General features: G+C 45.0%; 1 protein-coding gene across 9 annotated transcripts in view; it reads right to left on the bottom strand.

Moving 5' to 3' along the window:
- Nucleotides 1-18,858, bottom strand: part of LOC110519331 (dystrophin-like) — a 369,908-nt gene that overhangs the window by 321,999 nt on the left and 29,051 nt on the right. Inside the window, exon 1 of one of the 9 annotated variants that reach the window (XM_036982102.1) lies at nt 17,637-17,764. The exons of the other annotated variants lie outside the window; for them this stretch is intronic. The gene's annotated coding sequence lies outside the window, so the exon portion shown is untranslated. Of the gene's footprint in view, nt 1-17,636; nt 17,765-18,858 lie in introns of those variants that run through there. 9 annotated transcript variants of the gene reach the window in all.

Below are 18,858 nucleotides of genomic sequence, written 5' to 3'. Positions count from 1 at the left end.
CTCCTCAGAGCCAAGCCACAGCACACCAGCATCTCAGAGCCAAGCCACCTCCCACCAGCATCTCAGAGCCAAGCCATCTCCCACCAGCATCTCAGAGCCAAGCCACCTCCCACCAGCATCTCAGAGCCCAGCCACCTCCCACAAGCATCTCAGAGCCAAGCCACCTCCCACCAGCATCTCAGAGCCAAGCCACCTCCCCTCCAGCATCTCAGAGCCAAGCCACCTCCCACCAGCATCTCAGAGCCCAGCCACCTCCCACAAGCATCTCAGAGCCAAGCCACCTCCCTCCAGCATCTCAGAGCCCAGCCACCTCCCACAAGCATCTCAGAGCCAAGCCACCTCCCACCAGCATCTCAGAGCCAAGCCACCTCCCACCAGCATCTCAGAGCCAAGCCATCTCCCACCAGGATCTCAGAACCAAGCCACCTCCCACCAGCATCTCAGAGCCCAGTCACCTCCCACCAGCATCTCAGAGCCCAGTCCAGTAACAACAGCCCAGTCCAGTAACAACAGCCCGGTCCAGTAACAACAGCCCAGTCCAGTAACAACAGCCCAGTCCAGTAACAACAGCCCAGTCCAGTAACAACAGCCCAGTCCAGTAACAACAGCCCGGTCCAGTAACAACAGCCCAGTCCAGTAACAACAGCCCAGTCCAGTAACAACAGCCCAGTCCAGTAACAACAGCCCAGTCTAGTAACAACAGCCCAGTCCAGTAACAATCCCCTTAAAATCACAGTGAACTTGGCTTTGTCCCGACTGAGATCAATACCAGATGCAATCAAATTAAGAGTGAGGACAGCTGATTCAAATCTATTGAGTCTATCTGTCCCCTCCGTGTGTCTCTGTCTGTGGCCGCGCTGCATCAACACTGACATCTCTACTACTAAACAGTATGATATCACCTCTGACAACTCTACTACTAAACAGTATGACATCACCTCTGACAACTCTGCTACTAAACAGTATGACATCACCTCTGACAACTCTGCTACTAAACAGTATGACATCACCTCTGACAACTCTGCTACTAAACAGTATGGCATCACCTCTGACATATCTACTACTAAACAGAATGACATCACCTCTGACAACTCTACTACTAAACAGTATGACATCACCTCTGACAACTCTGCTACTAAACAGTATGACATCACCTCTGACAACTGTACTACTAAACAGTATGACATCACCTCTGACAACTCTGCTACTAAACAGTATGACATCACCTCTGACAACTGTACTACTAAACAGTATGACATCACCTCTGACAACTCTACTACTAAACAGTATGACATCACCTCTGACAACTATACTACTAAACAGTATGACATTACCTCTGACAACTATACTACTAAACAGTATGACATCACCTCTGACAACTATACTACTAAACAGTATGACATCACCTCTGACAACTATACTACTAAACAGTATGACATCACCTCTGACAACTCTACTACTAAACAGTATGACATCACCTCTGACAACTCTACTACTAAACAGTATGACATCACCTCTGACAACTCTACTACTAAACAGTAGTACATCACCTCTGACAACTCTACTACTAAACAGTATGACATCACCTCTGACAACTGTACTACTAAACAGTAGTACATCACCTCTGACAACTCTACTACTAAACAGTATGACATCACCTCTGACAACTCTATTACTAAACAGTATGACATCACCTCTGACAACTATACTACTAAACAGTATGACATCACCTCTGACAACTCTACTACTAAACAGTATGACATCACCTCTGACAACTCTACTACTAAACAGTAGTACATCACCTCTGACAACTCTGCTACTAAACAGTCTGACATCACCTCTGACAACTCTGCTACTAAACAGTATGACATCACCTCTGACAACTATACTACTAAACAGTATGACATCACCTCTGACAACTCTACTACTAAACAGTATGACATCACCTCTGACAACTCTACTACTAAACAGTATGACATCACCTCTGACAACTCTACTACTAAACAGTAGTACATCACCTCTGACAACTCTACTACTAAACAGTATGACATCACCTCTGACAACTCTACTACTAAACAGTAGTACATCACCTCTGACAACTCTGCTACTAAACAGTCTGACATCACCTCTGACAACTCTGCTACTAAACAGTATGACATCACCTCTGACAACTGTACTACTAAACAGTATGACATCACCTCTGACAACTCTACTACTAAACAGTCTGACATCACCTCTGACAACTCTACTACTAAACAGTATGACATCACCTCTGACAACTCTACTACTAAACAGTATGACATCACCTCTGACAACTCTACTACTAAACAGTATGACATCACCTCTGACAACTCTACTACTAAACAGTATGACATCACCTCTGACAACTCTACTACTAAACAGTATGACATCACCTCTGACAACTCTACTACTAAACAGTATGACATCACCTCTGACAAATGTACTACTAAACAGTATGACATCACCTCTGACAACTCTGCTACTAAACAGTATGACATCACCTCTGACAACTGTACTACTAAACAGTATGACATCACCTCTGACAACTCTACTACTAAACAGTATGACATCACCTCTGACAACTCTACTACTAAACAGTATGACATCACCTCTGACAACTCTGCTACTAAACAGTATGACATCACCTCTGACAACTCTACTACTAAACAGTCATGTGGAAAACAGAACAAAGGTCACTAAAGGACTTCTTATTCACTCAGATTCAGTGACCACTGAGGACATTTAGTCTCCAGAGACCTGTCTGAGTGAGAGTAGATACCATCTTATTAAAAGGGTTAGGGTTGAGACCTGTCTAAGGGAGAGTAGATACCATCTTTTAAAAGGGTTGAGACCTGTCTAAGGGAGAGTAGATACCATCTTATTAAAAGGGTTAGGGTTGAGACCTGTCTAAGGGAGAGTAGATACCATCTTATTAAAAGGGTTAGGGTTGAGACCTGTCTAAGGGAGAGTAGATACCATCTTTTAAAAGGGTTGAGACCTGTCTAAGGGAGAGTAGATACCATCTTATTAAAATGGTTAGGGTTGAGACCTGTCTAAGGGAGAGTAGATACCATCTTATTAAAAGGGTTGAGACCTGTCTAAGGGAGAGTAGATACCATCTTATTAAAATGGTTAGGGCTGAGACCTGTCTAAGGGAGAGTAGATACCATCTTATTTAAAGGGTTGAGACCTGTCTGAGGGAGAGTAGATACCATCTTATTAAAAGGGTTGAGACCTGTCTAAGGGAGAGTAGATACCATCTTATTAAAAGGGTTGAGACCTGTCTAAGGGAGAGTAGATACCATCTTATTAAAAGGGTTGAGACCTGTCTAAGGGAGAGTAGATACCATCTTATTAAAAGGGTTAGGGTTGAGACCTGTCTAAGGGAGAGTAGATACCATCTTTTAAAAGGGTTGAGACCTGTCTAAGGGAGAGTAGATACCATCTTATTAAAATGGTTAGGGTTGAGACCTGTCTAAGGGAGAGTAGATACCATCTTATTAAAAGGGTTGAGACCTGTCTAAGGGAGAGTAGATACCATCTTATTAAAATGGTTAGGGCTGAGACCTGTCTGAGGGAGAGTAGATACCATCTTATTAAAAGGGTTAGGGTTGAGACCTGTCTAAGGGAGAGTAGATACCATCTTATTAAAAGGGTATGGGTTGAGACCTGTCTGAGGGAGAGTAGATACCATCTTATTAAAAGGGTTGAGACCTGTCTAAGGGAGAGTAGATACCATCTTATTAAAAGGGTTGAGACCTGTCTAAGGGAGAGTAGATACCATCTTATTAAAAGGGTTAGGGTTGAGACCTGTCTAAGGGAGAGTAGATACCATCTTATTAAAAGGGTTGAGACCTGTCTAAGGGAGAGTAGATACCATCTTATTAAAAGGGTTGAGACCTGTCTGAGGGAGAGTAGATACCATCTTATTAAAAGGGTTGAGACCTGTCTAAGAGAGAGTAGATACCATCTTATTAAAAGGGTTAGGGTTGAGACCTGTCTGAGGGAGAGTAGATACCATCTTATTAAAAGGGTTGAGACCTGTCTAAGGGAGAGTAGATACCATCTTATTAAAAGGGTTGAGACCTGTTTGAGGGAGAGTAGATACCATCTTATTAAAATGGTTGAGACCTGTCTGAGGGAGAGTAGATACCATCTTATTAAAAGGGCTGAGACCTGTCTAAGGAAGAGTAGATACCATCTTATTAAAAGGGTTAGGGTTGAGACCTGTCTAAGGGAGAGTAGATACCATCTTATTAAAAGGGTTGAGACCTGTCTGAGGGAGAGTAGATACCATCTTATTAAAAGGGTTGAGACCTGTCTAAGGGAGAGTAGATACCATCTTATTAAAAGGGTTAGGATTGAGACCTGTCTAAGGGAGAGTAGATACCATCTTATTAAAAGGGTTAGGGTTGAGACCTGTCTAAGGGAGAGTAGATACTATCTTATTAAAAGGGTTAGGGTTGAGACCTGTCTAAGGGAGAGTAGATACCATCTTATTAAAAGGGCTGAGACCTGTCTAAGGGAGAGTAGATACCATCTTATTAAAAGGGTTGAGACCTGTCTGAGGGAGAGTAGATACCATCTTATTAAAAGGGTTGAGACCAGTCTAAGGGAGAGTAGATACCATCTTATTAAAATGGTTAGGGCTGAGACTTGTCTGAGGGAGAGTAGATACCATCTTATTAAAAGGGTTAGGGTTGAGACCTGTCTAAGGGAGAGTAGATACCATCTTATTAAAAGGGTATGGGTTGAGACCTGTCTGAGGGAGAGTAGATACCATCTTATTAAAAGGGTTGAGACCTGTCTAAGGGAGAGTAGATACCATCTTATTAAAAGGGTTGAGACCTGTCTAAGGGAGAGTAGATACCATCTTATTAAAAGGGTTAGGGTTGAGACCTGTCTAAGGGAGAGTAGATACCATCTTATTAAAAGGGTTGAGACCTGTCTAAGGGAGAGTAGATACCATCTTATTAAAAGGGTTGAGACCTGTCTGAGGGAGAGTAGATACCATCTTATTAAAAGGGTTGAGACCTGTCTGAGGGAGAGTAGATACCATCTTATTAAAAGGGTTAGGGTTGAGACCTGTCTGAGGGAGAGTAGATACCATCTTATTAAAAGGGTTGAGACCTGTCTAAGGGAGAGTAGATACCATCTTATTAAAAGGGTTGAGACCTGTCTGAGGGAGAGTAGATACCATCTTATTAAAAGGGTTGAGACCTGTCTGAGGGAGAGTAGATACCATCTTATTAAAAGGGCTGAGACCTGTCTAAGGAAGAGTAGATACCATCTTATTAAAAGGGTTAGGGTTGAGACCTGTCTAAGGGAGAGTAGATACCATCTTATTAAAAGGGTTGAGACCTGTCTGAGGGAGAGTAGATACCATCTTATTAAAAGGGTTGAGACCTGTCTAAGGGAGAGTAGATACCATCTTATTAAAAGGGTTAGGGTTGAGACCTGTCTAAGGGAGAGTAGATACCATCTTATTAAAAGGGTTAGGGTTGAGACCTGTCTGAGGGAGAGTAGATACCATCTTATTAAAAGGGTTGAGACCTGTCTAAGGGAGAGTAGATACCATCTTATTAAAAGGGTTGGGACCTGTCTAAGGGAGAGTAGATACCATCTTATTAAAAGGGTTAGGACTGAGACCTGTATAAGAGAGAGTAGATACCATCTTATTAAAAGGGTATGGGTTGAGACCTGTCTAAGGGAGAGTAGATACCATCTTATTAAAAGGGTTGAGACCTGTCTAAGGGAGAGTAGATACCATCTTATTAAAAGGGTTGAGACCTGTCTAAGGGAGAGTAGATACCATCTTATTAAAAGGGTTAGGGTTGAGACCTGTCTGAGGGAGAGTAGATACCATCTTATTAAAAGGGTTGAGACCTGTCTGAGGGAGAGTAGATACCATCTTATTAAAAGGGTTGAGACCTGTCTGAGGGAGAGTAGATACCATCTTATTAAAAGTGTATGGGTTGAGACCTGTCTAAGGGAGAGTAGATACCATCTTTTAAAAGGGTTGAGACCTGTCTAAGGGAGAGTAGATACCATCTTATTAAAAGGGTTAGGGTTGAGACCTGTCTAAGGGAGAGTAGATACCATCTTTTAAAAGGGTTGAGACCTGTCTAAGGGAGAGTAGATACCATCTTATTAAAAGGGTTAGGGTTGAGACCTGTCTAAGGGAGAGTAGATACCATCTTATTAAAAGGGTTGAGACCTGTCTGAGGGAGAGTAGATACCATCTTATTAAAAGGGTTGAGACCTGTCTAAGGGAGAGTAGATACCATCTTATTAAAATGGTTAGGGCTGAGACCTGTCTGAGGGAGAGTAGATACCATCTTATTAAAAGGGTTAGGGTTGAGACCTGTCTGAGGGAGAGTAGATACCATCCTATTAAAAGGGTTAGGGTTGAGACCTGTCTAAGGGAGAGTAGATACCATCTTATTAAAAGGGTTGAGACCTGTCTGAGGGAGAGTAGATACCATCTTATTAAAAGGGTTGAGACCTGTCTAAGGGAGAGTAGATACCATCTTATTAAAAGGGTTGAGACCTGTCTGAGGGAGAGTAGATACCATCTTATTAAAAGGGTTGAGACCTGTCTAAGGGAGAGTAGATACCATCTTATTAAAAGGGTTAGGACTGAGACCTGTATAAGGGAGAGTAGATACCATCTTATTAAAAGGGTTGAGACCTGTCTGAGGGAGAGTAGATACCATCTTATTAAAAGGGTTGAGACCTGTCTGAGGGAGAGTAGATACCATCTTATTAAAAGGGTTAGGGTTGAGACTTGTCTGAGGGAGAGTAGATACCATCTTATTAAAAGGGTTAGGGTTGAGACCTGTCTGAGGGAGAGTAGATACCATCTTATTAAAAGGGTTGAGACCTGTCTAAGGGAGAGTAGATACCATCTTATTAAAAGGGTTGAGACCTGTCTAAGGGAGAGTAGATACCATCTTATTAAAAGGGTTGAGACCTGTCTAAGGGAGATTAGATACCATCTTATTAAAAGGGTTGAGACCTGTCTGAGGGAGAGTAGATACCATCTTATTAAAAGGGTTGAGACCTGTCTAAGGGAGATTAGATACCATCTTATTAAAAGGGTTGAGACCTGTCTGAGGGAGAGTAGATACTGTACCATCTAATTAAAAGGTATTGGTCTATTGTAGCAGTATGGTAGCCTGTGTACCAGTCTGATTGTGCCATCATGCCACTCCTTGGCTAGCAGTAGAGCAGACTGAGTAAGTAGTCCATAGAAATCAAGTTATTACTGTCCTCTCTCTCTGTGGCCGCCTGTGATAGCTATGTTCTCCCCTTCCTAAAATAATTTCCCTTCAATTGGTTTCAATTGAAAATGTCGCCAGCTCTCGAAGTCTTTCAACCCCAGATGACTCAATAACAGCTTCCCTTTAGAGGGCCTACCAGTTCATTGAGGAGAGAAGTTTGAAAAGGATGTGCGTCATTCAGTCACTGGTTCTAGCCCAGAGACAGAGAGACAGACTGACTCAGACCAACTACTCTCTCTCTCTACCTCTTTCTCTGTTTCTCTCATTGTTTCTCTCTACCTCTTTCTCTGTTTCTCTCATTGTTTCTCTCTCTACCTCTTTCTCTGTTTCTCTCATTGTTTCTCTCTACCTCGTTCTCTGTTTCTCTCTCTACCTCTTTCCTTGTTTCTCTCATTGTCTCTCTCTCTACCTCTTTCTCTGTTTCTCTCATTGTTTCTCTCTCTACCTCTTTCTCTGTTTCTCTCATTGTTTCTCTCTACCTCTTTATCTGTTTCTCTCATTGTCTCTCTCTCTACCTCTTTCTCTGTTTCTCTCATTGCTTCTCTCTACCTCTTTCTCTGTTTCTCTCTCTACCTCTTTCCTTGTTTCTCTCATTGTCTCTCTCTCTACCTCTTTCTCTGTTTCTCTCATTGTTTCTCTCTCTACCTCTTTCTCTGTTTCTCTCTCTACCTCTTTCCTTGTTTCTCTCATTGTTTCTCTCTCTACCTCTTTCTTTCTGTTTCTCTCATTGTTTCTCTCTCTACCTCTTTCCTTCTCTGTTTCTCTCATTGTTTCTCTCTCTCCCCATCTCTCCCTTTGACACAGCTCTCTTTCTGCATCATCATGATAACCCACTGCCCCTTCTGCACTTTTGTTACCCACAGGGTTCAAGACACTCACAAATACTCTGTCAATTCAATTCAAGGGCTTTATTGGCATGGGAAACATGTGTTAACATTGCCAAAGCAAGTGAGGTAGATAATATATAAAGTGAAAGAAACAATATAAATTAACAGTAAACATTACACATACAGAAGTTTCAAAACAATAAGGACATTACAAATGTCATATTATATATATATACAGTGTTTTAACAATGTCTCTCTCTCTTCTCTATCTATGTGTCTCTCTCTTGTCGTTCTATCTATCTATGTATCTGTCTCTCTCTCTCTTGTCGTTCTATCTATCTATCTATCTCTCTTGTCGTTCAATCTATCTATCTCTCTCTCTTGTCGTTCTATCTATCTATCTGTCTGTCTGTCTCTCTGTCTCTCTCTCGCTTGTCATTCTATCTATCCATCTGTCTGTCTCTCTGTATTTTTGAGACACACTCAAAAGAGCAGCACCTGTGTCTAAAAGCTTGTTCCCAGCTCCAGAATAAATCAGGCCTCTTGTGTAACAGGAGCCCATCCCCAGGTCCTCTGACTCAGGTTTAACAACAGGGGGGGAGCTTCCCAAAAGCTGTGTTACCAAACATGCTTCTTTACCAGTTCTCTCTCTCCAATTCTGGGGAATTCACCCTGTCTTTACCCTGCTCTGAGTCAGACAGCCTGGGGTCGGTGAGTTGAATACTAGTGTAGGACAGCGTTTCCCAAACTCAGTCCTGGGGACCTCAAGAAGTGCACATTGTTGTTTTTTCCCACAACACAACTGATTTAAATAATCAACTCGTCATCGAGGTTTGATTATTTGAATAAGCAAAACGTATTAGAAAGTTTCTTCAAGTGCTGTCGCAAAAAATGTCAAACGCTGTGATGAACCTGGCTCTCATCAGGACCGCCACAGGAAAGGAAGACCCAGAGTTACCTCTGCTGTGATGAAACTGGCTCTCATGAGAACCGCCACAGGAAAGGAAGACCCAGAGTTACCTCTGCTGTGATGAAACTGGCTCTCATCAGGACCGCCACAGGAAAGGAAGACCCAGAGTTACCTCTGCTGTGATGAAACTGGCTCTCATGAGAACCGCCACAGGAAAGGAAGACCCAGAGTTACCTCTGCTGTGATGAAACTGGCTCTCATGAGGACCGCCACAGGAAAGGAAGACCCAGAGTTACTTCTGTTGCAGAGGACAAGTTCATTAGAGTTACCAGCCTCAGGAATTGCAGCCCAATAAATGCTTCACAGAGTTCAAGTAAGAAACACATCTCAACATCAACTGTTCAGAGGAGACTGCATGAATAAGGACTTCATGGTTGAATTGCTGCAAAGAAACCACTACTAAAGGACACCAATAAGAAGAAGAGACCTGCTTGGGCCAAGAAACACGAGCAATGGACATTAGACCAGTGGAAATCTGACATTTGGTCTGAGGAGTCCAAATGTTAGATTTTTTAGTTCCAACCACCGTGTCTTTGTGAGACGCAGAGTAGGTGAATGGATGATCTCGAATGTGTGGTTCTCGCCGTGAAGCATAGAGGAGGAGGTGTGATGGTGTGGGGGTGCTTTACTGCTGACACTGTCTGTGATTTAATGATAATTAAAGGCACACTGCCGGGATACACCATCCAATCTGGTTTTCACTTAGTGGGACTATCATTTGTTTTTCAACAGGAAGGGTGTAAGGGCTATTTGACAAAGGAGAGTGATGGAGTGCTACATCAGATGACCTGGCCTCCACAATCACCTGACTTTAACCCAATTGAGATGGTTTGGGATGAGTTGGACCGAAGGAAAAGCAGCCAACAAGTGCTCAGCATATGTGGGAACCCCTTCAAGACTGTTGGAAAAGCATTCCAGGTGAAGCTGGTTGAGAGAATGCCAAGAGTGTGCAAAGCTGTCATCAAAGCAAAGGGTGGCTACTTTGAAGAATCTCAAATACCTTTTTTGGTTACTACATGATTCCATATGTGTTATTTCATAGTTTTGATGTCTTCACCATTATTATACAATGTAGAAAATAATAAAAATAAAGAAAACCCCTTAAATGAGTAGGTGTGTCCAAACTTTTGACTGGTACTGTACATATATATACAGTTGAAGTCGGAAGTTTACATACACCATAGCCAAATACATTTTAGCACAGTTTTTCACAATTCCTGACATGTAGTCCTGGTAAAAATGCCCTGTCTCAGGTCAGTTAGGATCACCACTTCATTTTAAGAATGTGAAATGTCAGAATAATAGTAGAGAGAATGATTTATTTAAGCTTTTACTTCTTTCATCACATTCCCAGTGGGTCAGAGGTTTATACATACACTCAATCAGTATTTGGTAGCATTGCCTTTAAATTGTTTAACTTGGGTCAAACGTTTCGAGTAGCCTTCCACAAGCTTCCCACAATAAGTTGGGTGAATTTTGGCTCATTCCTCCTGACAGAGTTGGTGTTACTGAGTCAGGTTTGTAGGCCTCCTTGCTCACACAAGCTTTTTCAGTTCTGCCCACAAATGTTCTATATGATTGAGGTCAGGGCTTTGTGATGGCCACTCCAAAACCTTGACTTTGTTGCCCTTAAGCCATTTTGCAACAACTTTGGAAGTATGCTTGGGGTCATTGTCCAGTTGGAAGACCCTTTAGCGATCAAGCTTTAACTTCCTGACTGGTGTCTTGAGATGTTGCTTCAATATATCCACATAATTTCCCTACCTCATGATGACATCTATTTTGTGAAGTGCACCAGTCCCTCCCTCAGCAAAGCACCCCCACAACATGATGCTGCCACCCCCGTGCTTCACGGTTGGGATGGTGTTCTTCGGCTTGCAAGCCTCCCCTTTTTTCTCCAAACATAACGATGGTCATTATGGCAAAACAGTTCTATTTTTGTTTCATCAGACCAGAGGACATTTCTCCAAAAAGTACGATCTTTGTCCCCATGTGCAGTTGCAAACTGTAGTCTTGCTTTTTTTATGGTGGTTTTGGAGCAGTGGCTTCTTCCTTGCTGAGCGGCCTTTCAGGTTATGTCGATATAGGACTCGTTTTACTGTGGATATAGATACTTTTGTACCTGTTTCCTCCAGCATCTTCACAAGGTTATTTGCTGTTGATTTGCTTGAGTTTGAGTTGCCCATCCCTGCTGTTGATTATGCCGTCCTTCTACCACACTCAGAACAGAGCCTCAGAATCTCAGTCCTCTTTATTGTAGGATACTGTAGAATACTGTAGGATACTGTAGAATACTGTAGGATACTGTAGGATACTGTAGAATACTGTAGAATACTGTAGGATACTGTAGAAGACTGTAGGATACTGTAGAATGCTGTAGGATACTGTAGGATACTGTAGAAGACTGTAGGATACTGTAGAAGACTGTAGGATACTGTAGAACACTGTAGAATAATGTAGGATACTGTAGAATACTGTAGGATACTGTAGAATACTGATGCTAGCATACAGTAGATTAGAACAGCCTTCATTCCTCCACTCTCTTAAGAGCAGAACCTAGCTAGAGCCCGGCACCTCGGTCATCTTTAATCGTTATGAAACCGGTTCTACTATAATAGAGTGTGAGGCTTCCTTCCACCCTGAAGTGGGAGTCTCTATTCACACTGACCTTGCTAGGCGGCGGTGAGGAGAAAGGGCTTAAGCTGAACTGAAGTGTATGGCAAAGACACACTCTCACCGGGCCGGCCTTCTACAGCAAGACATCTCCTCTGATTTGTATGGCAAAGACACACTCTCACCGGGCCGGCCTTCTACAGCCAGCCATCTCCTCTGATTTGGGGAGAGTCTGGATCTCATGGACGGGGTGTGTAACACGACCTACCAGGATGGTAGCAGGGTCAGCCTTCTACAGCCAGCCATCTCCTCTGACTTGGGGAGAGTCTGGATCTCATGGACGGGGTGTGTAACACGACCTACCAGGATGGTAGCAGGGTCAGGCTAGAACATGTCACATTTTAGTAATTTAGCAGACGCTCTTATCCAGAGTGACTCACAGTTAGTGGACCCATGGTTAAGATAGCTCGGTGGGACAACCACACATCACAGTGCTAGTAAGTACATGTTTCCTATAGAGCGTGTACAGGACATATATAAAACAGGAGCTGATTAGAAAGATCAAGGAAGCACTGTAGGAGATACGTGCTGCTTTAATGTGATGCAAAATTGTACCTGACACACACACACACACACACACACACACACACACACACACACACACACACACACACACACACACACACACACACACACACACACACACACACTAACATAATAAAACACCACCTTAACTCTAATAAAACCCCATAAGCAGCTTAGTAGAAAAAGCAGAATATAAAAACATAAGGTTCAGTCTAAACTCCATCGTCAGATATGAGCAATTAGGGCCCTGAAACTAAAAAAAATCTGGCCTTTCAGGAGCTTTCTACTTCCTGCTTTAAGTGCACATTAAAGAACTCTTTATGCTAACAACAGATGGCAACTGAAATATCGGTCTATTCTCTCTTAGTTCCCCGCCGTAGAGTTTGGCATTGGCTAATAGTGAGTAATGGCTGCCAAAGGATCCATCTGAGAGACATGGAATTCCCTCGCCTCTCTCTCACTCTGATACACCGTGATACAGAAGAACGCATACAGAGGCAAACACACAACAATAATACACACACACACACCAAGCAGGCGTGTACACACATAAACACACACACACACACACACACACACAGAAGCAAACGTTTCACACACACACACACACACACACACACACACACATACAGAAGCATATGATGCCCACAAACACACAGGCATGAACAAACGCAGACACACAGAAGTAAACGTCACACACACAAACAAAGACGCAGAAACACACATGCACTCTCTCTCTCTCTCTCACACACACACACACACACACACACAGAACCACACACACACACACACACACGCACACACACACACACACACACACTGAGTTGTAATGATGCCTTCAGTGACTAGAGGGGAACAGCAAGGTGGGGGGCAAGGCCTTTCACAGCAGGAACACAACACCACCGTTCCAAACCAGTGAGAGGGAGAGAGAGTGGGTGGGCGGCAGGCTAATGGCTAAGTCACCAGCTCTAACACACACACACACAGTCTATTTCAACTAACCTTGTGGGGACACACAATTCAGTCCCATTAAAAATCCTATTTTCCCTAACCCCTAAACCTAACCCTTACCTGAAAACTAACCCTAGCTCCTAACACTAAACCTAAACCTAACCCTAATTCTAACTTTAACCCTAAACCCCTTAGAAATAGCATTTGACTTGTGAGCAGCCCTAGCAACGGGGGATATCTATACTGGGTGATACCTTCACAAGACTGCTAAACTGTGATGCATAGCCGAGCGGATTGTCCAAAATGTGGGGACCAACAAAATGTCCCCAGTTGGTCAACTTTTTGTTCATTTAGAATTATTTTGGGGACTTCTAGTGTAGTTAAACTCGTTCACACACACACACACACACACACACACACACACACACACACACACACACACACACACACACACACACACACACAGACACACACAGACACACACACACACAGACACACACAGACACCAGTTGGCTACAGAGGGGAGGATGGCTCATAATAATGTCTGGAATGGAGTGAATGGACATGAACCATGATACCATTACATTTACTCAGTTCCAGCCATTAATATGAGCCGTCCTCCCCTCAGCAGCCTCCACTGACTGACACAGACGTCACACACCCATCACCTCCCACCCCGCAGTGGGAAGGACCCGTGTATAACATTAACAGCAGTGTTAGGGCTTCCAGCCTGAGGAGTGGGATGCAGAAGGGGACTGAAGCCGCGGGACAATAAGCCATCTGTCAATACAAGCAGCGCTTCCCCAGACAGCCTGCTTCATCTGACCAGGATCCACGGCTCAATCTGTCTGCAGCACCGGACAGGCCGGATCAACCAGGAGAAGGAAAGGAATCCCCTGGTCTCTCTCTCACTGACTGGCTGATCTGGCTGGAAACAGAGACTCACCACAGCTCAGTCTAGCCTGGAGATACACACCACAGCTCAGTCTAGCCTGGAGATACAGACCACAGCTCAGTCTAGCCCGGAGATACAGACCACAGCTCAGTCTAGCCTGGAGATACAGACCACAGCTCAGTCTAGCCTGGAGATACACACCACAGCTCAGTCTAACCTGGAGATACAGACCTAGACAGACCACAGCTCAGTCTAACCTGGAGATACAGACCTAGACAGGACACAGCTCAGTCTAACTGGAGATACAGACCTAGACAGACCACAGCTCAGTCTAACCTGGAGATACAGACCTACACAGACCACAGCTCAGTCTAACCTGGGGATACAGACCTAGACAGGACACAGCTCAGTCTAACCTGGAGATACAGACCTAGACAGACCACAGCTCAGTCTAACCTGGAGATACAGACCTAGACAGGACACAGCTCAGTCTAACCTGGAGATACAGACCTATACAGACCACAGCTCACTCTCAGCGGGTGTCTCCGAGGGAGTTGTGATATGAGCCACGGCTGTGATCCCACTCTCAGCGGGTGTCTCCGAGGGAGTTGTGATATGAGCCACGGCTGTGATCCCACTCTCAGCGGGTGTCTCCGAGGGAGTTGTGATATGAGCCATGGCTGTGATCCCACTCTCAGCGGGTGTCTCCGAGGGAGTTGTGATATGAGCCATGGCTGTGATCCCACTCTCAGCGGGTGTCTCCGAGGGAGTTGTGATATGAGCCATGGCTGTGATCCAACTCTCAGCGGGTGTCTCCGAGGGAGTTGTGATATGAGCCATGGCTGTGATCCAACTCTCAGCGGGTGTCTCCGAGGGAGTTGTGATATGAGCCACGGCTGTGATCCCACTCTCAGCGGGTGTCTCCGAGGGAGTTGTGATATGAGCCACGGCTGTGATCCCACTCTCAGCGGGTGTCTCCGAGGGAGTTGTGATATGAGCCACGGCTGTGATCCAACTCTCAGCGGGTGTCTCCGAGGGAGTTGTGATATGAGCCACGGCTGTGATCCCACTCTCAGCGGGTGTCTCCGAGGGAGTTGTGATATGAGCCACGGCTGTGATCCCACTCTCAGCGGGTGTCTCCGAGGGAGTTGTGATATGAGCCACGGCTGTGATCCCACTCTCAGCGGGTGTCTCCGAGGGAGTTGTGATATGAGCCACGGCTGTGATCCCACTCTCAGCGGGTGTCTCCGAGGGAGTTGTGATATGAGCCACGGCTGTGATCCCACTCTCAGCGGGTGTCTCCGAGGGAGTTGTGATATGAGCCACGGCTGTGATCCCACTCTCAGCGGGTGTCTCCGAGGGAGTTGTGATATGAGCCACGGCTGTGATCCCACTCTCAGCGGGTGTCTCCGAGGGAGTTGTGATATGAGCCACGGCTGTGATCCCACTCTCAGCGGGTGTCTCCGAGGGAGTTGTGATATGAGCCACGGCTGTGATCCCACTCTCAGCGGGTGTCTCCGAGGGAGTTGTGATATGAGCCATGGCTGTGATCCCACTCTCAGCGGGTGTCTCCGAGGGAGTTGTGATATGAGCCATGGCTGTGATCCCACTCTCAGCGGGTGTCTCCGAGGGAGTTGTGATATGAGCCATGGCTGTGTTCCCACTCTCAGCGGGTGTCTCCGAGGGAGTTGTGATATGAGCCATGGCTGTGATCCAACTCTCAGGGGGTGTCTCCGAGGGAGTTGTGATATGAGCCATGGCTGTGATCCCACTCTCAGCGGGTGTCTCCGAGGGAGTTGTGATATGAGCCATGGCTGTGATCCCACTCTCAGCGGGTGTCTCCGAGGGAGTTGTGATATGAGCCATGGCTGTGATCCCACTCTCAGCGGGTGTCTCCGAGGGAGTTGTGATATGAGCCATGGCTGTGATCCCACTCTCAGCGGGTGTCTCCGAGGGAGTTGTGATATGAGCCACGGCTGTGATCCCACTCTCAGCGGGTGTCTCCGAGGGAGTTGTGATATGAGCCATGGCTGTGATCCCACTCTCAGCGGGTGTCTCCGAGGGAGTTGTGATATGAGCCACGGCTGTGATCCCACTCTCAGCGGGTGTCTCCGAGGGAGTGGTGATATGAGCCATGGCTGTGATCCCACTCTCAGCGGGTGTCTCCGAGGGAGTTGTGATATGCAAGAAAACACGTTTCCATTACACTACTTGTGAAAGTGACAGGACAAATATAAACACCCCCAAAATGATTATTATTAGAGACGCAACAACTGAGGGTTTCTTTTGATTCCCACATGTTTATTGAGGAGTTAAAAATAGTCTCCCTGAAGAAGCTCATTACTACTTTATCACTCTGACATTCCAACACAACTTCAGCTGCACGGAGGTGATGGAAAGTTCCAGTGTTCCAGAATGAGAACAGCCACTGGAACACACACCTTTAAACACATCTCTCCTCACAGTTCACCAACCACACATACACCTTTAAACACATCTCTCCTCACAGTTCACCAACCACACATACACCTTTAAACACATCTCTCCTCACAGTTCACCAACCACACATACACCTTTAAACACATCTCTCCTCACAGTTCACCAACCACACACACCTTTAAACACATCTCCTCACAGTTCACCAACCACACATACACCTTTAAACACATCTCCTCACAGTTTACCAACCACACATACACCTTTAAACACATCTCCTCACAGTTCACCAACCACACATACACCTTTAAACACATCTCCTCACAGTTCACCAACCACACATACACCTTTAAACACATCTCTCCTCACAGTTCACCAACCACACATACACCTTTAAACACATCTCTCCTCACAGTTCACCAACCACACATACACCTTTAAACACATCTCTCCTCACAGTTCACCAACCACACATACACCTTTAAACACATCTCTCCTCACAGTTCACCAACCACACATACACCTTTAAACACATCTCTCCTCACAGTTCATCAACCACACATACACCTTTAAACACATCTCTCCTCACAGTTCACCAACCACACATACACCTTTAAACACATCTCTCCTCACAGTTCACCAACCACACACACACCTTTAAACACATCTCTCCTCACAGTTCATCAACCACATGGAGTTAAGTCCCTGAAACCTAATGAGCTCTCTGGCTAGTACTGTACCTCAACACACCTCAACGTCATTTGAACCCACGGACACATGACAACCCCATGTAATTACATTGCAGTCAACTCCAGGGAAGTGCACTTTGGATAAGTGCAAACTCTGTTCAAATGCACTACACATAATTGACTGAATAGAATTATACAGCACTTCAGCCAGCAACACAGTTGACACACACTATCTACTTCTCTCTCTCTCTCTCTCTCTCTCTCTCTCTCTCTCACACACACACACACTATCTACTTCTCTCTCTCTCTCTCTCTCTCACACACACACACACACACACACCTTCAAATGATAGTTCAACCACGCACCTGAAAAAACATCTAGTCTAACCAATTCAACGGAGAGCGTCCTCGCAATCCTTTGCCTATCCGTTACTGTCCCGTGATGAGCATCAGAGTGGTTATCCTCCCTGACAACTGGAAGGTCATAACATGGAGAAATAAAATGGAGGGGTTAGCTCCGGTAGGTCCCGAGGAGCCCGCCACCCGTGACAAGTGGCTCCAGCCGTTATCTGCGGTGGCCCGTTTGTTCCCCTCCGTGGTTGAGCGTGGGCGGGGCCGAGTAATGGCAGTAGGGCAACATCCCAAATGGCACCCTATTCCCTAAATAGTGCACTACTTTTGACCAGGGCTGATAGGGCTCTGGTTAAAAGTAGTGCACGAAACAGGGAGGGATTATATCCGCCCTCGTACAAAGCGGATAACAAGGTGACTGGGGCTGAGCCGACCCGTAAACCAATCCAACAGCACATGGAGCTCGGAGAACCTGTCATATTATTTATAGCCGGGTGGTCTCTACGTTACTACCACAGCTAGCTAGACAAGATACTTTGGGCAGACGACAAGTAGCAGTGGCAGAAAGAAAGAAAAGCTTAACTAAATGATAACACCGGGTGCAAAGCCTCAGTGACTTGTGGGCAACATTTTGGCTTCTCCTTGAAATGTATTGGTAAATTATTATTTGATGATGGAAACCAATGACAACAGCTTTGGCATGGAATGAATAGCCCAAATAGGCCATGAAAACATATTATTGGGAATGTTAAACGGGGCCTCTCTCTTTTCCTTCTCTTCGCCGTGTATCATTCTATCCAATTAGGCTACTGGAGATTTATCTTACAAGGCTGCTGCTCGTTGTCATGCACTAAAAAGGCAATAGAAAAATAATTTGCGTGCTGAGCGCGACACAGTGTGCACACTAAACGACACAGCACAGCTGGGGTTCTGCTGCGTAATCCACCACAAATCTGTGTTACAATTACTGTCAGTCCAGCCGTGGGCACCGACCGACAGGGGGAACTTTGTTTACTGCCCCTGTGTTGGCATTGGCCCAGTACCAAAGGTGCCACAGCCGACCAAGGTAAAATGAGTTTCATACTGGATATTTGGTGGATATTCGGATTTCTCTCGTCAATAGTTATTTACCCAAGCAGGCCATGACTATGAAAATGATATATTCTGAATCAGGGGTAGGTGGAGAACAATCCAAACTTTATGAATATTTTTTTTTTACAGCAAACAAATGTGTGGA

The sequence above is a fragment of the Oncorhynchus mykiss genome, chromosome 7 (genome assembly GCF_013265735.2).
Source record: "Oncorhynchus mykiss isolate Arlee chromosome 7, USDA_OmykA_1.1, whole genome shotgun sequence".
NCBI classification, from domain to species: domain Eukaryota; kingdom Metazoa; phylum Chordata; class Actinopteri; order Salmoniformes; family Salmonidae; genus Oncorhynchus; species Oncorhynchus mykiss.
This window is presented reverse-complemented; position numbering and strand designations above follow the sequence as displayed.